Here is a 20,840-nt window from a genome sequence, read left to right as displayed (position 1 = left end):
CGGGGGTGTTGTGCTGTCAGTTTGATTGTTGGCTGTTGGGACTGTATCACAGTTGCAAATTGTTATGAATAGAAAGTTGTATTTTTTTTAAGTTTCAGAGTTAAAAAAAAAACCAGTCCAACTGGTCAGACCCCTTTAGGTTCGCTGCCGAAGAAAAACCCTTAATCACCCGTTAATGGCCGGTGATTACCTATTGTTCCTCTGATGCTGGCTGTTTGCCAAAAAGATACCAAGGGAAACCCTCCAGGGTAAAGAGAATGGGCAGTGACACCAGAGACAACATGCAAATAAGAAATGCAGTGCACCTTGGGTTTTTACAGTTTTACAGTTTTTACAAGAAAAACCCCTAAAAATCACGAGCCAACAAGTGACTTAAGTGATGTCTAAGGATGGGAGCATAGTCCCGTACCTGCTTGGACCTTTTTGTTTCTCACCCTAACCTGAAAAGATACTGATTAAGAAGACATCCCGGAGTGTTAAACAAACAAGTTAAGGACTCCACGACTCTCCCGTGAGGACAGAGTCCCCAGCTCTGTCTGCAGACCAGTGGACAAAACTGCATCATCCTCCTCCTCCGTGACACACCCGGGAGCAGCGGCGGTGTGGGCGCAACCCGTCGCTGCTCCCCACCTGAGCTGATTCTTCTTAATAAAGGCATTAAAAAGGAGAAAGATCTCCTGCCCATTTATTTCACAAATAAATCCTTTTTATATTTTATTAGAATTGGGCATATTTCATTTTTACCTATAACACTTCAGAAGAAGATTTAGATAAGCAGCTAGATCTGGATCTCTCTGCAATTCAAACAAACTTCATGGATGGTACTAGGATTTCTTCGTGTTCTGTCTTTGTCTTCTTTTTTATATACCAGGTTTTCTTCTTCAGCTCACCAGCAAATAATAAACTATAGATTCCTCTTTCCTTAACTATTGTGATTTCTCCTTGTGATTGCCTCAAGACGTACTTCTCCAGAACAATTCCAGCAACTGTTTTTTCCTAGGGAAGAAAAAAAATTAAAAAAAATATATACTGACTCCTCAATTTAGAAATCCAGTTTCAAGTTGTCTTTATCATTCTCTCTTCCTCTCTATTCATATACTGCCTATTAGAAATGTAGTGCAGCAAACTTTACTTCAGCTGGCGCCATGTGAAATGCACATCCTGATCCTTGAGCGCTCTTATAGGAAAAGGCCCATATTCATTCTTGTTTTCTTCCTTAATCTCTCTTTTGGAGTATTGTAAGTGTATCATTTATTAAATAGAGGATACAGATCACATTAAAGTGTTACGCAAAATTAATTTGTATTTTATTTCTTGTTATTTTGCAACCTGTGATATCTACCAAGAGTAATATCTCTGAAGATAATTGAATTATATTAAATACAGAGCAAAAGTGAATATCCCAATATACCTCAGCATCTCATCTTTTGTAGAGCACTAGTTTAAACCTTCGGGGAAGTGTTATCTCAACAATTATGTCTACAGGTAAAAAAAATTGGATTGAGCTGAGAAATTTTGCACATTTATAAAACTACCAGGATAAGATTTGCAATTTTTCAAGTCAACTAATACAACAGCAAAATAGTATTTTGGAGTGGGTAAATGAGGGAAGACCAGTCACTGATTCCTCAAATTTATGCAGCTCATGAAAAAGCAGGCTGCTCTTGTTCCATCTGGCAGTATTATCATTACATTTTCAACGGGTAAATATAATTTCAACTTTGTGCTGTGGCACAAAATCATTGATTGTCTGTGAGTTACCCCTTAACATACTATGACAATATTCCTAGACTTGTGTCTCATGAAATCACAAGAAACTAAAGACTCACTTAGCTTTTTGGAATACCTCCCAGGGCTGATGGATGGGCTGTGATAGCACAAGTTCTGCTAAGAATTGAAGTTTCCTGACTGAGAGAAAAAATAGGAAAATGAGGATTGCTGTAGTTTTTTCATCTGATTGAACTGAGGCCTTGCTTCTTCCTTAGCCCAATCCTACCAGCTGTGAAATAATGTGACTCTAAAGGAGCCGTGACCATTACCATTCACCACTTGTTCTCTCAGCTCTCTGAGGGAAATGCCTCTTATTGTTTCTGTCTATGAAGCAATGTCATGGATGGTCAAGGCGTCCTGCAATCTCTCCATTGTCCTACAGAGGAGCCAGGAGGCAGCTGTCAAAATCTCTAATCAGGCCAGGGAAGGGGCTGGTCCCAGGTTTCCTTGAGATACATGCTGAATAGTCTTCCCTGGTGGCAATTTGTTCACATCATTGGCAAGTTTTGAAACTGTATTGATAGCAAAACCTCGGGAAAAGACAATAAAAACTTGGTCCTTTGGCATCTCCATGAGGGAATCCATACTTTAGTTCAATTAGTAGATACTAGAGTGATGAAGAAAATGATATGTGAATCCATTTTGTTAGGGATATGATAGAAATTCGTGCCTATGAAATACAGGTATATGTATTAAATATGGTATTAAAGGGGGGGACCAAGGTGTACTCTTAGGATGATGAGACCACAGCTGGCTGACAAGGGGGGAACACGGCATTAACATACGAAGGAAACTCGGCTGCACAGGAAATGGTCATTCACGGTGGTATGTACCCGAGGACACCCGGTAATGATGGCCCATGAAGATACATATCCCAGATAACCAGGGCCATCAGCACCTGCCATATGAATACAGGATTCCGGGAATCAGAGAAGGAACATCAATATCTTCCCAGACAGGGTTTCATGCAGCTTCGAGTGAAGAAAAGAACCAACATGAATATGATAAATTTTGAAAAGAGACAAAGGGACTCAGCCGCGGGCAAGAAAAAGAGTATAAGAGCCGTCCCTGTGAAGCAGCAAGTGTGGACAAAGGGGGGTTCGGTGCAATAGAGGCTGAATCTACGTCCACCCAGCCTGTGTCCCGAGGTCTGCGCTGTCATTTTTTTGGTGGCTGTCGAGGCTGTAATATGGTCACGAATAAATTTTCTTTGTTTTTATTTTTATTACGATTGAGTCAATTTTTATTTTTACCTATAACACTTTTCAAGAAAGGAAAGGGTATCTGTCCCTGAGTTCTTATATCTAGATTCTATGCTGGGAGCAGAAAAGTGTACAAATTAAAACGAACATGTTTTATAATAAATAAAAGCAAATAGGAAATATTCTCCAAACAAAAAGAATAGAATAGAATAGAATAGAATAGAATAGAATAGAATAGAATAGAATAGAATAGAATAGAATAGAATAGCTCCCCCCACTAAAAGTATTGCTGGAAACAAAAGCAAATGCCTCTTATTGCACTTTGCCAGAGCTAGGAAGAGAGTACCTAGCTCATAAATTCCATCAGGAGCTTGGGGATTTTTGATATAATGAGTTCTACAGTTTCAGAGGAGACTGCTTTTCTAATAATTATGTAACAGTAATTAAATCTGAAAAAGGTTGTACTCTAACTATGTTGATTTATTGCAACTCCAACAAAATACTTCTAGAGCATGCTTTGGAGCGTGCACCTCGTCCCTCCATTTTCTTTAAATTCTCATAGAGCACTGGGTCACAGATGGTCTGAGATGCAATATTTTCCCTATTAAATTCCTAATAATCTTTTTCTGAGGCTTAGTCATGGAAGCCTGGGGATTTCTCATTTTAATTAGAAGGTTTAAGGAGCTAACTCTGTTTGAAATTTCCTCTTAGGAGATATGGGTGCAGGTGATCCCATTCAGAGGAATGACACAATATCAAGGCCAGCATCTCATTTCCATATTAGATTGCATCTAGTTTGGCATAACTCCTGATCTGGGTGCTGATGATGTGCAGCCTGAATTGAAAGCATAACATTTCACCATTTGAAAACAGAATTATTTTAGGATTATGTCTGAAGACATTTTAGGCTCTAGGTGGATGTTCCATACTCTATCATGCTCCATCACCCTGTGTAAAAACTATTCATAAATATGAATTATTTATTAGTCTGATTAAAACAATTAGTCTATATCATTTGGAAACAGCACTGTTAAGGATGCTCATACAAAGAGACACACTATATTGTCCAAAGGGTTGATCCTCTCAGTATTTAAGATATTGAAATTTCAGATTAATTTTATCTGCAAAAATTATAAGCTCTAAAAATAGAACACACCTGGCAAAATGTTTCATGTATGACTTTAGCATTCACAGTATGTGAAGAACAATGTCCCACCTCTGCCACCCAAATGAAGTTATTCTCAGGCCCTCATAGCTGAGTTTGATAATTTCATAGAATGCTTGTTGTTTAAGAGTTAGTCTAGTGTACTATTCACATGTACCTTGATAGTCTACTGTGAAAAAAAAATCCTACTTCTTATAAGACAGCTGTTGAAGTTTCATCAGCTTACAGTCTACCACCAGTTCCTGTGCTTTAGGAAAATGAAGAGAAACTTATTCTTCCAGCATGTTATGCAGTTGTCAAGAAGTCAAATGGGACACTATTTGCCTTTTATAGCACTATGTATCTTCTCAGTTGTCAACAGACAGAAGCGACTGTGATTTGGGAAAGTAAAAAAATTTCACCCACTCTCAACTGTACCATTAGACATGCTAAAAATAAAATTTTATTAGAAGTAGTACTACAGCATATAGTCTTGGCTGTGAATAAAATAAATAACCTTTTCTATGTTAAATCCTGCCAGTGGTGCCATCTCCATAAATGAGTTTTTATGAGCCTGAAGTTTTAATTTTGTTATGTATTTTAAAAATAGTCTGTTGAAAAAAGCTGAAGTTGACATAAATTGTTTAAAATGTTTAAATTCTATATATAATCCATTCATTAGTATATGCAATTTTTATGCCTTAGTTGCTGAAATGTTCTAAAGATTTGGGATTTAATATAATGACAAGTATTTCTCTTATGTGTCACAGAATCTATAAATAAAGACACAGAACAGTGCTTTATACTGTTTTTCAAAGATCACATCCATCCTTACTTTCTGCAAATCACAGCCTGCAAATGTCTCACAAATAAGATTACTCTCAGTAAAGTGCTACACTCCTTGCAAAGGAGGAAGAAGCCATACTAGTTTATGAGCAAGAAAAGCCAACCCTTGCCTGGAATATGGTGAGAATATAGAATTTGGCCCTACCCTAGATTGCACGTAATATTTTGTGTATGAAACACCAAGGTCCAAACTGCAAAACCAGCCATTCTTCTGAATGCTCACAAACACAGCTGATGCTGTAAGAATTGGCTGGATTTGTCCACTTGCTTCATAACACCTTTTGATAAGCCCAGGAAGGAGGTGACTAGTGATAGTTGCCTTTCCAAGGCACTTCCATGGAAGCAGCTTGGCCTCTGTGGTCTATTGTTATAATACAGTCTCTTGTCATTGGAAGGAATATACATCCCATGCTGTAATTGTGTGGAAAATCCAACTGTGATCATTTCTCACAAAACCAATGTAGAGATCAAGAAGTCCTGCTTTTTAGGCCCCATTCACATAGCAGTTGAGACACAAAATTAATTTCTCAGCAGAGGGCCAGCAGAAAACACAAGCAACAACATTTTTTTCAAAAGCAATTAGACTTCGAATAATTTTCTGCTCCTTGAAGGTCCGAACTGTGAAAACAACAAAGAAGAGTAGATTTAAAATACTCAGTAAAGCAAAGAGTTAAAGTGGCAGATGAAATCACGTTCTGTAATGAGTTATAGGGAAAATGTCTCTAAGTTCTGATTAATGACTGGGGACACCTAGAGCTGCTTTGGCTGTCTCAGCAGTACATGACTGGTGCATCAGGGTAATGTCTAATAACTAATCTTTGACACCAGAATTAACTCATTTTGCAAGAAAGCATGTCATTAGAAGCTAAATTGAAATATAAGTAATACTATCTCTGTGGAGGATTGTAAATTAATTGTTTTTTAACAATAACACTTCTGTATTTTATTAAAGCAGTGTAAGGATTCAGAGAAGAAAAGAATGTAGCAGATAAACAGGGCAGGTGTTGATGATGCAAATGAAATAGATGACAGATGGTTAGTAGCACGATCACTCACTGTGTGTGTATAATGGATAGAGGTAATCAAATTCCTTTGTGAATTGGTAACTTTCCTTACATCAAGAACCATAACTGTTCCATGCTTATACAGCTTCTCCTTAAAAATTACCTCTATTGTCATTTTCCTGGGGTGCAGGACACTCATATTTGCATACTGCCATAGTCATACACACACACAGCCACAGCCACACCCACAAAACCACAAAACAAAAAAAAAACCCAAAAAACAACAACAACAACAACAACAAACCAAAACAAACAAATAAACAAACTAATAAACTAAACCAAACATGCAAATAAAACCCCACCTGGCCAATCAGCTTCCTTTACAAATTGGTAATAGGATACTAAAGAAGTGTCTGCCATCAAAGCTCACCCCCCAGAGCAGCCCCAATGACCAGTGGTGTAAAGTTTTTCTCCAGTCACTTCTGGGCTGAAAATGACCCCATGATATGATTGCTGCCCCTCAAATGCCAGGTCATGGTACTGTCTTGGAGGGAAGGGAAAAGTTACTTCCTTAGCAGAATGACATGACTTCTTGCTTGCTGCTGGGTGCTATACTGAGCTCATTACACAAGAGATATACTGATCTTTGAGGGAGGTTTATTTCATGGCCCCCCAGGGCTGTGCTTGGTGATTTGACATAGACTGTAAGAGAAAACCACCAGGCTCTAGATGCAGAGGTAGCGCATCATTATATATCTATCACACACATACATATACAAACACACCCAGAGAAAAAGCAGAGAATGTTTGAGCCAGCACTTAACTTACAGAAAGTTCCGTCTGTCCTGAGCCAAGCAAATTAGCAAAAATAATTGATCAAAGGCTTCAGTCATCCTATCAGGAGCCAATCTATTAGCAGAGCAGCTCACAGGATGTATACAGAGTGGACTGCTGATGCAGTAGATGGGAAATGATATCTAAACACATCACTTTCTTAGCACTCTGCATTTCATCAAAACAAAGACATGCCTTTTCCATGGAAGTACTCTGCTGGCACCAATGTTGGAAGAATGCCTGCAGATATTTCTAGGATTGCTGGTGAAGCCAGGTTGACATTGCTTCGTCCTTGCTCTTTACAATTACAAGCATAACTTCGCAGCAGCACAGGAGTGGTGTTGCAAAGGTGTTTTTAGGGCAGCATAAAAGGGTGATGGCTTTCATGGTCTAGCACAGTATTTCTGTAAGAATATGTTCTACTGAAGCACCTGCTTTGCACGCCCCTTCCTCACCCTCAAGAAACAGAAGTCATGCCTGCAGGGGTAAGAAGGGTGGCAGTACCCTCTGCAGCATCCCTCTGTTAAAGATAATTCTACTAAAAAAAAAAAAGTCCTGAAAAACTGCCAAAACCTCTCCTAAACTCTGTAACTGTTCAGCAGAAGGCTTTGTTTGCTCTAAGGCTAGAGCAATTTCAGGGTCACGGTGTCAGCTGCTTGTACCCTTCTCTATCACCAGAAGCTGAAGCCTAGATAAATGCAGATCATTCACCATGCTTATGGAGATAAGTATAGTGCAGAGTAAATATTGTGCTTGAAGCTAAATATCAAGAATTCTAGAAAGCTTCTGTGGGGAGACAACAGATATACACAGATGCTAAAGAAAGATTATTACTTTTTATATTATGGAATCAAAAACTTCTCTCTATTAGATGACAGAGCATGTTATTTAATACTTTTTGTAATATATCAAGAACAGAGTTCTTGACACTGTTTTGGAGCAGAATGTTTTTTCCCCAAAAATGTACAGCTCCTCCCTATTGAAAAGAAATTATAGCAGGTTGCTGCATCATTAGAACAGGGGAGATAATGCATAACCCAGAGATTACCATAGAAAATAAAAGACTGGAACTATATTCAAGACCCTTTGATGTTTCAGTTTATTCATGCTGTAGTTCTGTGTTATGTCTCTTTATTATGGCACAATTATTATTTTGGCTTATTCATATCTATACTTATGACTGACATCTCCAAACAATTTAACAAAGTTATTATGGAATTTAATTATTTTCCCATGGCAAAATTGCTTATTATTTATTTTGGGGGCAAAAATGGTCGAAACACAGAATCTTTATGTTGTTACAGAAACTATGCATAAATGATAAAATATCATAAGTATTTGGAACAAAGAGAATGAATCTCACTGAATAATAATAAAAAAGCCATTTAAAAATATTTTGTCACTGCCTTTAAATAATGTCTGCTTAGGCATCAAATCTTTGTTGTTGCTATTATTGCTTCTGTTCTTTGTCTGCCCTGCAGAGACAAAACAGCAAAGAATGAATTTGGTTATTTCCTTTCAGAAGCAGTGTTGACAATGAACTGCAAAATACCTGGGCCAGTGTGTTAACCCTAAGGATGTGTTACATCTAACCTTGAATGAAAAGTTGTGGCAAGGGAAAATGTGGACTTTTGCATTTTCACCACTAGTGGTGATTAACAACTAAAGAGGAAGGTATTTGGATTAGTGAATGGTAGGCTGAGTTTATAAGAGAATTTCTTATAAGGAAGATTTTTAGTATAATGTAGAAACTAATAAGGAACAAAACTGAATGTGGGAAACATGCACACAGTATTTTTATGATACGTTTCTGAGCCAAAAGATATTTTCAAATGAATGATACCCCGTGTAGAGGTATTTAACTGTCAATTGTCCACAGGCAAATATGAAGAAAGGTACCAGAACAGGTAGAAACTATGCATGACCATGGCTTTCTAAATGGCTGTTAAAAAACAGTTTTAAAATCAGAGCCCTATGACAAGACTGAGTCCTGTGTACACTCCAAGCAAGGACCCCAGCTCAAGCCTATCAAGCATTTGACTATTGTCTATGTTAAACTTGCATTTTGTCAACACGGTTTTAACAAGCTGCTGTGTGGTCCTTTTATACAGATAAGAGATCTTAGAATGAATGTGTTCCCACTAGGGTAAGAGTCCTCTCCTGTGGGGACTGGAACTTCTATATCTCAATATGGTCAGAAGCTTCTTTAGGAGGCTGCACAGTTTATTCATGCTGTGTCATCTGGGGTTCACATTTCTGCCCTGGTACCTAAACTCACTGAAATTTGTGAATTATTACCCACTTAAAGTGAATGAGCATTTGAATATTCATTGATTTTAGCTGTTCCCTGCCACCTTGGGTCATTTTGACAAAGAGTTACAAATTTCCCAAAACTGGCAACATACTGCTGGAGACCTCAGTCTTGCATTCCGTATGTATACTAGCAACTACACTACAATCTCTCAACTATATTCCCATACCTCTTTCAGATCATTACGTTGCATTGCATTGCATTGACTAATATGATATATCTCACTCATGACGAGGCAGGTATGTTATGGAAGGGAGGAACCAAATTAAATTAAAGTAGACTTCAGGTGAGTAACTGCTTTCTAGCCCTGCATGCGTTGTGACAAGCAGGTCTTTGGAAAAGCAGCAGAAATGCCAGATTAAATTTTGATTTTTGGAGTGCAAAGTTCTTCTGGAATTACTGGTGTTGGAAAGCTGAAATGGAGAAGAAGATTAACAAGGAAAAGGTGCACTCTTACGATAATTTTTTTCTTACATTTTCAAAATTCCTGCTGCCAAAGAGGATCTAGAGTAATACACTGATCATCACTTCTTTGTTGATCAAAAAATTTATTGTGTGCAGAGCTTGGAAAAGGAGCAAACTCAGAAGATACAATAAGAAAGATAACTTAATTTTGCTGATTTGGGGAATCCAGATATCAAAAGTCTCCCCATAAATTACATGGGTCTTTTCTTTGAACTATTTTTGAAGGCACAGGAGTTCACTGAGGTAAAAATAATGGTCTGCATTCAAAGACTTGAATGTGTTCCTATTCCAGTAAAAAAAAACCCTTCTATGTACACTATGCAGCAGTTGCAAGGAAGAGTAGCTCTGAATCACTCCTCTGGTCTGTGCTTTCTTAAATGACAAGTAAGAATCAATTTTTCACCTTGACCACTGCCACACCTGCATGACTGGTTCTTGCACTGAAGTGTTACCGTCAAGTTGTTCTCACAGGTGGTAGGCAGAAGAGAGGTTTTGGTGAGGTTTCTTGTGGGGTTTTTGTGGTTTGGTGTGGGGTTTTTTTGGTTTTTTTTTTTTTTTTTTTTTTCTTTTTGCTTTTCTTGGTTTTGCTTGTTTGTTTGTTGTTTTTGTTTGTTTGTGGGGTTTTGGTTTTTTGGGTTTTTTTTTTGTGATACAATAGCAAGAAAAAACTACATTTCCCTCAAAGGCTTCACAGAATTTTTGCCTGCTGTGGGCTGGGATAGTGATAGAGCAAGGACTGAACATCAGGAAACAATATCACACACAACTCTGTAACCTGATACAGGCCATTAGAGGAAACTGGACAGAAAGAACCTTTAAAGCAGGCTCTTGGGATCTCCTAAAATTGCTCTATCATACTGATATTATTTTAATGCTGTTTTCCAGCAACCTCCTCTCATGGTTAAGGAATAGTAGAAGTTACTAGTAAAAATCTTCTCTGGAAATGAAAAGATAGGTTACACTTGTGATAGTTCATTGGTGGAAGTTACCACGCCAGCTAAAAAATGTATAAGGAATAGATTCAATAGGAATCAATATATAACTGTGAAATCTATTAAAAAGAAAAGCAGGAGAAGAATATCAGATTAGGAGTAACACACTGTTTTTCCCATCTAATTTAGAGACAGGTGTGACTGTTTTGTTCCATGCAGAGGTATACCTACTTTGCTTTTTTTTCATCACTAGGTTCAGTACATTTTCTTGAAATAAACTCTTTTTATGGCCTCACCTACAACTTCTAATTTTTTTTTTGTCAGGTCAGTACAAAAGAACTCTGTTATGTCATTTACATTTTTCAATTTTTAAGTGAGCTTCATTATACCATTTCAAAAAGGTAAGAGTCCTCTTCACAGTACCTTTAAAGCTCCTTTTTTTACTAGAAAATTTTTGAAAATAGGAGTAGGAACAGGGAACACGCTATTATGTCCTTATGCTATTATAAGACTATTATTATGTTGTAACAGTGTTACTCAGGTTTGCCACTGGGCAACCAGGATGAGAATTTTACAGAAAACTTCTTAAAGAGTTTCTCTTGGGACTCTGCATTATCACATTTTTTTCAGCTCCTGAATGTGGCAGATCCACAGCCACTATATATCTCCCAGATTTGAATCTTATTCACAATTATAGCTGAGGAGGGAAAGAAAGTCTTGTACCATTACAGGAAGATAGGGAGAAAAGTGAAGGAAGACAAAATGCCAAGCCAGAAATGTCGGATTTTTTTTGAGTCAGTTTCAGTAAAAGCTGATCCCTCATAAATAACAAGATGAAATTTTTTGCACCTTGTTACCTCTTGGAAATCAACATTTATTGACACCAGTTTTCACATTCACCTAGCAAGACCTAAATCTCTTCTGCTTCAGCAGTCTGCTTAGCCCATCTTCCAGCCCTGACAATAAGCCAAAAACTCCCATTAATTGTTGTAGGAGAACAGTAACTATAGCCTGAGAAGAGACAGTGAGGAATCCAGCCTCTGGAAATACTTTAATAAGAAGCAAAAACTTCTTTTGTCAACTGCTTCCGCACCTGATAACCTTGACTTACATTTACTCTCCATACCTGATTTAAATACCTTATTCAAGGCTGTTGGGCCAGGTGGCTAAGGAAGACTCTTAATTCCTCTATCACATGATGTGTGTGTTAAGTCCCCATATTTGTCATTATTTACATAACAGTTCATGTAAATCTGGAAAAAATTAAATTAACCTAACCTTTTAGAACTACTCTCCAGACAGAAGACAGCATTTTTTTAATTAAAAAAACCCAACAAAACAAACAAAAAAACCAACAAAACAAAACAAAACCAAATAAAAACCAAGCCAACAACAACATCCCAAACAAACAAACAAATCAAAAACAAAACCCCAAAGCTAAAAATAACTTATTCCTAAGGAGCAAGAAAACCAATGTCTCTGGAAATGCCTCTCTGTCTCTCTTTCAGCTTAATAGCAAAGCAGAGCACATTTTGAATGATTATCCCCAGTGAGTGAATTGCCTGCTGGGGCATATAACACTGAAACATATTTTATTTATAAATTAAATGGGGTTTTTTCAGCTTGCTGTTTTAAAGCAATCCCCATGGTCTGCTATCTTTTGAAATACCAAGTTTTAACATGTTGGTGATGCTTTATACATACTGTATACTGATACTCCTGTTTTTTAAAGATAGGCATTGTCAATTGTGTTATCCCTGACCACATTTTACACCAATTTAATTGGTGCTGCTGCTTGGCAATATCAGTACTAATAAAAACAACTAAAGGACGTAGAATACAGCAAATGTTTTCTCAGCTGAAGATCACAATCTCCACTGACCTGCTTACCCTCTTTCTGTCTCTGAAAATAGGGCAGCATGAATGCAGTACAAGACAAGTACAATGCAGTACAAGACAAGACTCAATTTACAGCTAATTTGGTACTAGGCCACTTCTCATAGCCCTGCCCTACTATAATCACAGGAAGCCTCATGCTCAAAGTATTTATGTGTAACTCTGTTGCAAGCAAGGGTCTACTCTAGTTTAATCCAAATCCCATCGCAGTCAGATCAGGTCCACCCTGAAAATATGTACCAAGCCCTACCTCTCAATAGCACATGCATAATTATTAACTGACAACAGTATCAGCTAAAGCTGTTTGAGTAAAAGACCTCTAGGATTTCATAGGTAATAAAACCTATTAAAAAAACCAAACTTAGAGAAATGTTTCCTCACTATACTTTGTGTAATACTTAAAGAAACTACAGAAATGGTACAATTCCTTATTAAATATTAAGAAGTTCTGAAAGAACAGTTTCTAGGGGGCCCATTTAATTTCTAAACAGTCTCACAGGGTTTCATCTCTTCTGAATTCCATGGGGAAAAAGAGATGAATTTGCATTTAACATTAATAAAAATCTGATAACGGGGGGGAAACATCTTGCAAGCACTGCAATCATTCCAGGAAAAAAAAAAGTAAAAAGGATTATTTAAACAAAAATTAAGGACAACTCATATTTTACTATTATATCTTAAGGCATAGAGCCAAATTCAGATGAATCTAGCCATGTTTTGGACCAAAGCCAAATTCTCTCCATCCCAGTTGTTCAATTTTATAGTGAGAGAACAAAAGGGGGGGATTGATATAATATAATTTGGTAACCAATGCTTGGGGGCTTGTTAAGGTGCAAGTGAGGGCATTTATGTGAAAGTAGAGCATAAAATTAAAAGCGTTCTTCAAACTAAAGGATGTGTGCCATGTAGCATTGTATTTTGTCATTATTTCTGATAGCAGCAGGGCAGCTCAGTGTAACGATTTACAATCAAAGACATCGTGTCAATCCTCTGGGTTTCATTTCACAACCATCTTGAGAAAAATCAAATCTAGAAGTGATATGCAGCGGCAATCCCAAATTTACTCTGGCAATTGTGTTTCTATCTGCAGGCAAACAAACATCTACAACAAGGTTTTTATGCTCTCACAACATTGATCAAATAAATTTAGCAAATCCCAGTGTCTGGGAATGCTGATGTATTAATGTTAGGATTTTGCTCCAAATTGCAGTCCATTCACTGGGTCCTTCATACCAGACATAGGGGAAGGGAAGCTGACAGCAATGGGTTGGAACAGAGCAGAACAGGTGATTATCGTAATGCCAAACACCCATGCCCTCCCTCTCCCCTCCAGTCACGCTAACATATTTCATGGTGTGGAGGATCACTGAGCAGGGAAGTAACAGCTGCAGAGGCAGTACCAGACTCCACAGACCTATGGAATATTAGCAGGTACATTGAGGCTGATCCTCTTGTTATTTATTTCCTTGCTGTCCTCTTCACAATGTGAAACTCTCCCTGGAAGAGTTTTTGGGCAGCAGAGCAGAAGCTCTAATGGCCCCCAAAGTGACTGGGGCCAACTGAGGCAACAAAAAGTCTCTGTGCCCCCAGCCTGGACGTCCATCACAGTGACAGTTAGGGGTGGGTGCTCTTCCAAGGGCAGAAAAGACACCTTTCTACTCAATGTCTACTGTAAAACTAGCAAAAATCTCAGTTAATAATGATAATCCCAGAGATTTGTAGATGCAAGAAGTTAGACTGCCTAGTTGGAGGGAGAATAAAGAGCGTTTTTCATATATGGGATATTGACAGTGGCCAAAGAAACCATCTGTAAGGGGAAATACAGAATCCCAACTTCCAAGCTCCAACTGGGGAAGAAATGTAACAGCCGTAGGGTAAGTGGAACGTATGTGGAACCACTACCCAGAGCTGGCTCTGACTCCAAATTTACACTCCTAAAGAGAAAAGGAAGGGTGAGGCCAGACCATCCATCACTGCCATGGCTGTCCATGATGGCCCAGGAACATCTGTAACACGTCCTCCCACACAGACAGAAACAGCAATAGGTCTTAGCGGACCATTTTTGGTACTCTATAGCACACCTCTCTAAGCCTAAATTCAGCTTGAGTACAGGCGACTGCCTCAGAAGTCAATGAAGTTGCACCCACCTACACCAGATCTGAATTGACTCTATGAATAGCTATGTACAGGGTAGGATATTCAAATTCTGTAGTTGCCAAAACCAGACATCTGTGTCAAAGCATTTGACAAGTGCACTGATACATGTCAGCAAATTGCCTGAGGTACTTGCTAAAAAATCACAGTAACCTTTTCCTTCCTGAAATACTTAATCTGCACAATGATTAGAAAATGGTTACAAAGGCAAAATGCTAATAAATATCTGCCTGAGAATTTAACTGTATGCTTGTATTCAAAAAGTGAGACTGAAATTTAAATTTTGTTATATTCAAAAGAAAAAAGCCAAACAAACATTCAAATCCTCTACCTCCAAAAGCATTGCTACCCGGCAAGGTGCTAACAGGATGGGACAAAATACTTCTGCGATTACCAACTCAGCCTGTAACCGTTGCAGGAAATTCAAGATGATTATGATCATAAGTTCCAGAGAGCAATCTCTATGTGATGTAACATTGATGGGTCAAGTGCCCTGAACTGTTTCCTAGCTTAATAATAGAGTTGCACACCACATTGCTTGAGGAATCCATATGCCGACATTCTGACTTGGTTGCCTCAGCCTGGGCTTCACTGCTCATTACTGGTGTATCTGGATACCACATTAAAGCGAGAAAAAAAAAAAAAAGGTAGATTGAAAAATAAAAAAAATCTGTTCTCTCTCCTTTTATTGTCAAAGAAACTCAGAGCTTCTAAGGTGTGGAAATAACCATGAGAAAATCTGTGGAAAGGAATACCCAAGACTGAAAGATATCACCTCTGTTTTTCAGGGAAGAAGGAATATAGTTTGGATTCCCAAGAGAATCCCAAGAATTCCCAAGAGAATATATGTGTTCTGTTTTGAAATGAAGGTGGCGTCACATGTAACCTCATCAAAGGATACCAAAGCAGCCTATCCAGGTCTTTGATCACTGGGATTTGTTATAAATCCTGATGGATTTGTTTTGATATTATATAGATATATAGCTATTTTTCCTCTGCATAAAAATCCCCATACTCAGAAGTGCTTCAAAACCACAGTTCTGGGCTCTTATGCATTCACTAATTCAAAATTCAGGAAACAAACAAACAAACAAACAAAAAACGCCTCAAACCAAAGCAATGGCAACAACATAGAAAAAAAGGAAATAATTTATTTTTTAAAATCTGATATTTTGAACCCAGCCTGGATAATTAAAGAAATTATGTAAAAATAAAGAGATAGTCACAGGGAATTAATAAGTACAGGAACATATTTTATAAAACAACTGAGATAATATAGTTGGCCAAAACCAAGCACAAAAAGCAGTTTTCCTAAGAATATGAACCTATCTGAAAACAATAAGTTAGTAAATCTTTATCAATGCTTAGAAGAAGAGCAAATTACTCCGGTGCAGTGCAGTTGTGAACGGCTGTATGCATTCTACATAACAGGTAACAGTATCTCTTCCAGCACAACAGCATTTGACATAAGTTTATGTGAAGCTGCATTGCATAGATTAGCTGTATTTTAGAATTTACTGTAGCTTAAGCTATGTTACTCTGATGACTGCAAGATTTAGTTTGGTAAATTTATGCAATTGCAAACGGTTAGAAACAGTATAATTTAACATTTATGAATTGCCAATTTCCTCATATAAATACTGTAAAGAATTTTGCAATTATGCAATTAGCTAAAGATAGTAAATTGCAGTTTCGTATGCTGCTTATTTATTAAAGTGATAAATGAACATAAGCACATCAACTTAAAGAGTCTAATCCAGTGACTCAACAAAATGTTACTCTGCCTAGCCCAGGTGATACATTATGATACATTATGGAATTTCTCTGTGTTTAATTGACCTATAACTCACCTTTTCTCTTGAAAATGAACTATTGAGTTCTTTTACTGAGGAGCAGTGCTCAGGAGACCTTTCTGGAGTCAGAGGTAAAATGTAAAAAAGTTTACTACAACTGAATTCAGAAGCCTAATATTCAAATATGTTATGGTCACTACAAGGTATTTAATTACTTTCCTTTCTTTTGTCTACAGGCAAGACCAGCTTCTGTTCCCTCATCCGATTGCCAGGGCTGCTCAGACAGCACATGCTCAAGCAGCAAATCTAGAACACAAGGGCAGAGGAACAGGCAAAGTTAGCCTTAATGCACTTGCAGGAAGGAAAGCTTCCATGTATGAAAGTAATTGTGCAAAGAGAAACCACTTGTTCTCTGAAATTTGACATTCATTGCTTAAGTATGGGATCAAGCCCACAACTTGGAATAAATCAACAAGCAGAAAAGTTCCAAATTTCTTTGAGCCCCAGACACACGGAAATATATGTACTAAAGAAATGCGTGAAGAATGCATACAATAAGGTGGAATGGGTCTATTGTAAAAAAGAATGTATATAAAACTACATAAATAATTGCTTTTCATATGTTAGCAGTAATATTTTATCTACAAGGACAACCTAAGAATTTCATTGATATGCACTTGCACATTGTTGTCTATTGCTTATTTACATATAGGCTTTTCTTGGAGAACGATATTCAGTGGTCCATATATCTCTTTTTTTACATAATCCCAGTAAAGAAGCAGTAAAAACTTGACAATTAAGCAAAAGTACTTCTGTTCAATCTCTCATATTGTGTTCATCATTACAGCATCATAGGACCTTCCATTAGAGCGGGAATTGATGTGTGTCACATGTTTGTTCTTCCTTCTTCTCCTCAAGAGGACAGTTGTGTGTGGTGTTTTGCTTAATTTCTTGCACACATAGACTGCTGGGGAAAATTTGTGCTTGGGAAGCTGGGGTGAAAGACTTGTATTAGTATCAAACATGTTAAATTCTATGGTGCTACTTCATCTTTGTGCACAAGCATTACAAGTCCATACAGAGAAAAATGTCCTTTGAGTAAAACCATCTTTTAGCCCTATATGTACAAATTTGGTCTCTCATTGACGTAAATATTTACTGCACAGAACATGTGCTGAGGGCTGAGTCATCAGTATTGTAAAAAATTCAGAGGACTGGTGAAAACTTGGTCACAACCAAGAAGTCTTAAAGTTTTAAGCTGAACTGCAAGACAGTTAGCAGACATGCAAAGTTATGTATTGAAAGGTTCAAACCACTAAATCACCAAGAAGAGCCTGTTAACATTTTTACAAGAAAACTCTTCCAACAGAAAACTGGTGTCCTGACTAAAAATTTTTTTACTAAAACTATCTACTTTCTATGGAAATTTTTCCTGCTTGTTGAAAAAATAAAAACATGAAAAGTTTTTGAAACCCATTCTCTGAAAAGTTATAGTCACAGACATAAACTTAGCTTCTTTCACACATCTTAACAATGTTTAGATCTGTTGACAGTGTTGTTATCAAGAAATGCCGAGGGGACATGGACAGAAATCTGTTTCATGTAGCTCATTTAAGATAATACCTTCTCCTACTGTTTGCTATGCCAGCACAGCCAGTAAGTCCAGAAATAAATGGAAACAACTGTGTGCAAAGGGTGGTTGTTGATAAATCCATCAAAATTAAAAGTCAAGGTTAGAAAACCTTGACAACAGAAGGGATCCAGATTTGAATTTGACAGCAAAATGAAAAGAGCAACATTCTCATTATATACAATCTTCCATAGTGTTCTGGGGGATTTAATCCTAGAAAGTGGCATCACAGCCGGGTGCAGGTTCTTATTGCTCTCCTAGAAGACTGACAGGCTCATTGTCACTTTCAGGGAACCATTTTGGTTAGGCTTATGACACTGCTACTGCCGTTTGAGGCCGTGACTCTTAGGATAATTTCTGAAGGAAGAGATTGAAAATAGAATAGAGAGTAGAACACTGGACCTAGCACCAGTACTGAAGACTGAAAATTTGTTTTAGCCTTATGTGCTCAGGGTCTAAACAATCTTTAAATTTCTTTGTTAAGTTTTCAAATTCAGATAAATCCACCTTGAATTTAATCAGCAACTGCCTGCCAAATTTATTCTAATATCATAATGCCCCAAATAGCTCTTTTGTTTTTAAATTTCCCTATTTACTAGTATCATAATAGTAAATTTTCAATTAAGGAGGGGGAGGGGAGGGGGAGTGGGATGGAGGGGGGGGAGGGGAAGGGAGAGGGGGAGGGGAAGGGAAGGGAAGGGAAGGGAAGGGAAGGGAAGGGAAGGGAAGGGAAGGGAAGGGAAGGGAAGGGAAGGGAAGGGAAGGGAAGGGAAGGGAAGGGAAGGGAAGGGAAGGGAAGGGAAGGGAAGGGAAGGGAAGGGAAGGGAAGGGAAGGGAAGGGAAGGGAAGGGAAGGGAAGGGAAGGGAAGGGAAGGGAAGGGAAGGGAAGGGAAGGGAAGGGAAGGGAAGGGAAGGGAAGGGAAGGGAAGGGAAGGGAAGTTCCATTAAAAAAACTTCTCATTGACAAAAAAAAACAACTCTTTCCTTCTTTCTATGTCTTCCATGCGAGATGACTTTTCTGAAACTCACTCTTCCTGACATTTTTGGCAAATGTACCCTAAAATGCATCCAAAGCCCAGGTGCCTGGAGTGGAGGCTTAACTTCTTATACCAAGGAGATGAGCACAATGCAGGATTGAGGGTACTCAACACAAAACAAAAAGATGTAAGGTGAGGCCCTGGAGTCTTAGGCCCTTCTTCTCAGCCTCCTATCAGCTCTCCTCCCAGTCCCTGTTCTATCAAGTGTGTCAATAATTGTGTCAGGTTGCATAGCTTTGGGGTTTATTGAGTTCCTAGACTCTCAAAGGTTTTCACCACCACCATGTTGCTGGCTCAGCACAGATGAGGTTTGTACTTAAGTGAGCTCCAAAAGGGTCCAAACACAATGCTGTTTAAACAATCTCCCTTCTGGAGTGAATGGTTTTGTTAGAAATTAAAGGGCAACAACTGAGCACCTTCAACAAAAGGGGTCAAGAACTGAGAATAGATTTGCTCCTCACGAAGTCGCCTGGTATGGAGAGTGTCTAGAAACTAACACAATGCCTCTATTGTCCATGTATGTTCCAATGCTGTGTCTTGCTGGTGGTTTCCTGTATACAGGACCAGGCTGTATATTTACCCTGTGTCCAGTCAAAAATTGAAGAAGTATGGTTAATGACTAGCTAACACATACAGATGTCAAGCAGAAATATTAAAAGTCAATACTGGATAATGAAGCAATGTAAAACTGTAAAAAAAAAATAAAAATCTACAAACATTGATAAGACATGCAGCTTCTCTAACATGACTTCAGTAAACACTGTCCTAAGCCAGTGGGTACCTCAGGAGAAAATGCAAGGCCTTGTGTAGTGACCTGTGTATGTCTGTTGGTGGAGGTTTTTTGCCTTACATCTTGTTAATATGTACATATGGAGATTCTGCATGGAGAAAAATAATGTTCTTGTAGGACAAAGGTACACCCTCCACTGTTTTTGCAAGGCACCCTGTGAGGAAAACCTGGAGCTGGGGTTGCCATGCTGAAAATAAGTTTCTTCAATATGGATAGCATTATCCCACACTTCAAAGGAGGATGGGACACACCATTTCCTGATAAAGAATGTTTTGGCTGTGGACAGCACCAATTTTTTAAAATCTTCTTTCCCATCAGCCAGGGAAGAGCATATTCATATAATTGATGTTTCAGTACAATCTCTTTAAGCGATCCCTGAAACTTCACATACTAATGTCTTAAGGCCAGGAATGCAAATAGTAATGACAGTTCTGTGTGGTGTTGCATTTTAGTTAAATGATATGCTCTGTCTCAACCCTTGAAAATGTATGGTTTATTCCAAGCTGTGTTCCTCCCCTGAAGGATCATGTATCTGTAATCCCATTGGGCCAAGTTTTATTCCGCGCCCACTTTGAATCTCCCTGTTAAGCTGTGTGACGGAGACGAGATGCTCTCGTGGCTGCTTCTCTCACTAGGCTCTCCCTCTCTCCCCCTCCCTCTCCCTTCTCCCTCAGAAGCCATGCTGCTCCTGGGGATGGGACCCCCAATAAACCCTCATCTAATTAGCAACCTCAGAAGCTGTGTGGACTCTCCTTGCCTGCTGGCTGCTACCAGACAACACATAGCTTAGGGGGCCCTCCAGGGACTCCCCAGGGTGCCCCCCCAAACGAACCACAACTAATGGCACCCAACATTCGGTAAATGCGCTGACAACCTTGAGACAAAAATGGACCTGTGGCACAGTGCAGAACCCCACGGACCACTGCTTCAGCGCCACCTTCAGCACCATGGGGCAGCCGTGAGGGGCCTCAGCCATGGTCCCAGGCAGCCCCTCCACCACCACGCAGAGACCCCGCAAGACACTGCGCCACC

At 38.6% G+C, this 20,840-nt stretch overlaps 1 long non-coding RNA gene across 1 annotated transcript; it reads right to left on the bottom strand.

Annotated features, from left to right (window-relative positions):
* Positions 1 to 737: 737 nt before the first annotated feature.
* On the bottom strand, positions 738 to 14,965 carry LOC135288109 (uncharacterized). The gene is made up of 3 exons (XR_010351409.1): positions 14,890 to 14,965; positions 1,830 to 1,908; positions 738 to 996 (listed from the first exon to the last, which is right to left on the bottom strand). It is a non-coding gene; the product is annotated as an uncharacterized LOC135288109 (long non-coding RNA).
* Between the last annotated feature and the right edge of the window lie 5,875 nt (positions 14,966 to 20,840).

The sequence above is a fragment of the Passer domesticus genome, chromosome 1, assembly GCF_036417665.1.
Source record: "Passer domesticus isolate bPasDom1 chromosome 1, bPasDom1.hap1, whole genome shotgun sequence".
NCBI lineage: Eukaryota > Metazoa > Chordata > Aves > Passeriformes > Passeridae > Passer > Passer domesticus.
This window is presented reverse-complemented; position numbering and strand designations above follow the sequence as displayed.